The sequence below is a fragment of the Mus musculus genome, chromosome 15, assembly GCF_000001635.26.
Source record: "Mus musculus strain C57BL/6J chromosome 15, GRCm38.p6 C57BL/6J".
Taxonomy (NCBI): Eukaryota; Metazoa; Chordata; class Mammalia; order Rodentia; family Muridae; genus Mus; species Mus musculus.
Window position 1 is genome coordinate 13,391,029 of NC_000081.6, and position 5,339 is coordinate 13,396,367.

General features: G+C 39.1%; 1 annotated feature.

The window, feature by feature from the left end:
- Nucleotides 866-4,608: an enhancer, noted in NCBI's record as "VISTA enhancer mm13". NCBI's record gives its function as "enhancer in: hindbrain (rhombencephalon)[6/7] | forebrain[6/7] | limb[4/7] | nose[4/7]" and the evidence as "EXISTENCE:transgenic organism evidence [ECO:0001131][PMID:17130149]".

Below are 5,339 nucleotides of genomic sequence, written 5' to 3' on the forward strand. Positions count from 1 at the left end.
ATGGTTCTTTTATGAGTCTGGGTGCTCTTGTGTTTGGTGCATAGATGTTAAGAATTGCAGTGCCCTCTTGTAGGGTTTTTCCTTTGGTGAGTATGTAGTATCCTTCCCTTTCTCTTCTGGTTAGTTTTGGTTCGAAGTACGTTACAATAAATTTGATTTCTGGTTCTTAATGGGTTTTTCCGTCTGACTCTCGAACACGAATTCACTTTATTCCATGCTATAAAGACAGAGCTTTAGTGAGCTGAGCTGAAGAGGCTGAGTTTATAGTCAGAAATTTGCTGAGGAAAGCATAAACAATGGATAAAAAATAAATCGGCTAGTTCAAAGTTACTTTTCATGGAAGATAGATAGAACAAGGAAAACAAAATAAGAAGTAACAGATTGCCCCCAGCCCCAGGCTGCTTTTCCCTAAGAATTAAAGGAATCTAAAGCTTAAGGATTAACACAGAGAAACTTCACAGTCTGTTGAGTGGTTTTGGAATGTTTGTTTAGTTCTCATTCCTGTTTCTCAGAAGGTTGAGCAATTGTTTTTCTGTGTGGTGACTTGGAGCTCTGCCGACTCGGTGGTTTTTTTATCGGATGGGCTGGGGTTCAGTTCAAGAGCCTTCTTCAAAACAATAATTAAAACATTTCCTTTGTTTTTGTTTTTTTTGTTTTTGTTTTTGTTTTTTTTTGTTTGTTTGTTTTTGAGACTCTTGCTATGGTAGACTTCACTGCTGTAGAATTTGTCATGCTTATCAGGTTGGCCTGGAACTTCAGAGCATGCTCCTGCCTCTGCCTCTTTTGTGCTTGGTGGTACAGTTTTGTGACACAGTGCCCAGGTGGCCTCACGAGTTGATAGATTGGTTAGGCCTGTTTCCCAGAGCCCTAATGGGCTTATGGTTGCTTGAGTATATTAATTGTACAAAATAAGAGGTTTCTATTATGATATCGAAACATGTGTGTAATGCAATTTGATTATATTCATCCTGTTTGCTGTACTTTTTTGTTCTGTCTCCCCAAGCAGTATCACTCATGCTTTCATGTCGTTTGTGTTTAAATTACATTATCAGTATGAGAGAAACATAGGATATCTGTCTCTCCGAGTCTTGCTTATTTCACTTAACATGGTAATCCCTGATTCTGTCTATTTTGCTGCAAAAGACGTTTCATTTTTCTTTATGGAGGAATATACATCATTTGTGTACATACATGACATTATAAAAATCTGTTCACCCTCTTGATGGACATCTAGGCTGATTCTTCAACTTGGTTGCTGTGAGCGATGCTGAAAAAAAAAATACATGGGCATGCAGGAATCTCTGCTGTGTGCTGACTTAGAACTCCTGGAGGAGTTTCATCAAAGCACGGACAACATGCTTGCTTGTGTACTTTCTTTAATTTTCAATGTATTATTTATTCTTTTGAACATACATTTCAAAGGAGGAAGTATGTGTTCCAGATGCTAGGGCTCTTGTTACAGAAACACAAGGATGTCATCAAAGATTTACCTGCAGGGCTCGGGTTATAAATTCAACATTTGATGCCCAGGAGACTGTCAAGGTTAAATCTACCCTTCTGTGGCAAAATGATGTGAAGTGTTCTGAAAAGAGAGGCAGTGCCAACTGGTGGTGCACCCACCATTTGCCAGTCTAGTTTGTCTGGACCTGCTTGATAAAAGCAGTTGGATGGAGATTCAGTCGTAAGGTAATTTAGTTGGCTTCATTAGTGTAAGTTTGGGCTAAATGTCAAGTTGAATACATGTATAAAAATACAATTTTTTAAAAAAAATGTGAAAATGGAATTAAATTGGTTGCACGTAAGGAAGTTATTCGGAAGGAGTAATTTTGCGGAGTCGAGAAAGTATATTTTAGGGTGAAATGTAGAAATACCAAGATGCCATTGCCACATCATGCTATAAATAGCCATAGCAAAAATCTAAATAATGAAGTTATCCATTTACCTCTTAAAAGTAATCCTCCCTTTCAGTCCTGGTTGTGAGAATTGGACTCTCTCTTAGCCCAGAGACATTATTACACAAGAAAGAGGAAAAGATTAGGGGGCAAAGCTTCTCAGTAGAGGCCTCTCCAAGCTGAATTTTAAGTGCTGTTTCTGATGTGAGTCTCCTGGTTTTCATTAAAGGGGAGTATTAAGGAAGCACCGTGCGAGCATAATAGCTGCTCACACAGCGCCTTTGCCTTTGTGGGGTAGTCTTAGTGCTCTGCCTTTTTTTCCAGAGCCTTGTTTCTGGTAGTGGAGTAGAACTGTCGCAGATGGTGGAGAAACACATTCTGTGGAAGTTGCTGCCATGAGCAATATGGTTTAATCCTGGACACAATGCTGTCATTGTGTTGGAAGCATTCATTCACTTGCAGATGCATTCATTTGCAAATTACCCACTGTTCATATCCCCCTTTCACGCAAACACTATGTCATTCCAGGAAGGTCAGCACATCCATGACCCACTAGATTCTTTAAAAGCCTCCCTTACTCTCCTTTCACTTCCCCCTTTTCATTTCCTCTTCAAGGTTGTAAGTGCAACGGCCTTGTGCAGATTTTGAATGTAATTCCCCAGCTAAACATGCCTGTAAATTTTCACTGCAAATACTTCATTGCATATTCGTTTGAGGGTGAATTGAAATTAGTGAAGTTAACCATTCATTGATGGAGCAATCCCACGAGGTAGAAAGTTTTAAGTTGGCTAAGTGTGATTTGCTAAAACAAATTATGTAAGGAGTGGAGATAAAGCATATTTAAAAAGGTTACCATTTTATTTGGTGGTTGGAGATAGCTTACCTATTCTTGGAGCGTATAGATACACATTATCTATAAAGCATTGAATGCTTTATATTAAAAAAAAAACAGCTCAAGGGACAAAGGGACTATGATACAGGAAAAATAGTGTGAAATGATAATAAGTTATCTCTAAAATTGGTGCTTAGTGTTTTATCAAGGTCTCATCATAGTTTCAGTTCAACTGGCCAAGATGGGAGTGCTTCCTGCTCTGTGCCAATGGAAGGGCCTGAAATGTAGAGTTGGAAGAACATGCAAGCAGCTCAGGACATCTGGAGAGAGAGGGCAGTTTGTGCAGGGAGTTTATCCTTGATAATAACATCTCTAAGATGAATTTAGATAAATGGATGTCATGTCTCCATCCCAGTTCCCCCACCTCTCTATCTTAATTTAGATCCACTAAAATTCTTTATATGTAGATTTTTAGTTTTAACATCCTACATTTTGAATATTATTCGAGATCCACGTTTTCAGTATTTTTGTAATACTAGACAGCCTGTTTTCAGTGCATGTGACATCAGTAATATTGATGAATTACAGAGTTTCCATTATGCATTAGCTACCTTTCTTATTGTTGGGGAAAAATAAGTGACAGAGGAAAAGGCTTTACAGAGGTTAACTTTTGTTGTCAACTTGATGGGATTTGAACTCACATAGTAGACACACATACGAGGGCTTCTATGAGGACCCTGCAGGTTTCCAAAGAGGTTCAACTGAGGCAGGATGACCCAACCTGAATGTGGGTACATAGTCCCATTGGCAGGGGCTCCTACTCCCTACTGAGTAAACAGAAGGTGAGCTGAGCTGAACCCTGGCATCCAACTCTGTCTGCTTCCATATCGTTCCTACTCTTCCTGTCTCCCCTAATCTGAGGTCAATTCTTACGTTTTCCTTGTTTTTCATAACAAGTCTAGTTTGGAAGAATAGTGATCAGGTGTTTTGTAGAATGAACCCCACTTCAATGAATAAGAGGTTTTTCATGATTAGCTTAGGACTGTGGGATTCTCAGAGGATGTGAAGAGTCTTGTCAGCATGCATTTCTAGAAGTTTCATGTTATCAGCTTCTATCAGCATGGACTTATCACTAGCAATATTAATATCCACTGATTGTTTAAATGGTGCTTTCAAAGTTTCCTCACTGAAAAGTATCTCTATTTGAGGGGAGATGTTGAATTCTCCCCTCTCTCTCTTTCTCTCAGAACCAAGGCTCAATTATTCATATTGCAATCATTTCAAGTTAGTTCATTTTGTTATGTATTAGTTAAGCAATCAAGTTAAGATCATGGTCCTAAACATGGGCTCTAATCCAATATGACTGGTATCCTTCCAAGAGGAAGAAACATTTAAGTGTAACATCTGAAGACACGGGGATTCAGGGGAGACTGCCATGTGCTCACAGAGGCAGCGTTTGGAGTGACATGCTACATATTGAGAGCTGGCAGTTGTCCTAGAACATTAGAAGGGGCAGAGAAGGTGCTTTTTGCCACCACTTTGTCAGTTGTTCATCAGCCAAGAGTAGGTAGCCACTACATCACACCAACTCCAGAGAAGCATCCCGTAACTCAGGTCTGTAACTCCAGGAGAAGCATCCCTTAACTCATGACTGTCTTGAAAATCATCAAATAATTCTGTTCACAGGCAGGAATAAAAATCTTCTTATTTGTGATCAGGCAAAGAATGACATTCTAATAACCACTTAAAAACTGTACTTCAAGGGACTGGGTGTGGCTGGGGGGAGAGCACTTGGCAAGCATATACAAGGCTCTGGATTCACATATTAGAACAAGCCCACCCCATCTCAAAAAAGTTCAACTAGGGTTCCAACTGCACTGCTTTCCCCTCTAGAAGGAAAGGAAAAGAAAAACCAGGAGGGCAGCTTGAGATGGTTTTGTGTAAAGCTATGAAATAAGCTGTAGGTTCACCCGAGACCACAGAGCTAGCAGGAGCTCAGTGCTGTTTGAGAAAGTTGGCATATTTTAGTTTTCACGGGACTCCCTCTCTCCCCTCCTTTTTTTCATTCCTCTCCCCTGACTTTTTGCTTGCTAGCTTTCTCATTTTATTTTATTTAAAAAAGACACACACACATACACACACACACACACACACAAACACTCATTTTAAATATACATTAAATCTGGCTGTATGAAAGAAAAGGAAGACAAATGAAGAGCCTTCTTTTTGCCACCTTGTTTGCAGCAATAAAGGCTATTATCTGAAATTCTTGAGCATTTCATTAAATTTACTTTAAAATTTAATTATGTGAAATCAGTGCATGAGAGCTTATCTAATCATCATGGCTTAGAAGATGATCTCTTAAGAGTTGCACATTCAGGGGAGCTGGGATGTGGCATTACCACAGTATACTTAATGCAGGCCCATTCTTTTTATACATGTAGCATTTATTGGAAAAATTCCAAAACCTTATGAATATGTATGATCTAAATTGTTCATTTATCTTAGCAGCCAACAAGTGTTTCTTAGTACACAACATTGGCCATTCATTACTTTTAAAAATGTATGTTACTGAAGGTTTCCTTCAAACCTGCAGCGAGACGTTTCAGTCTCTG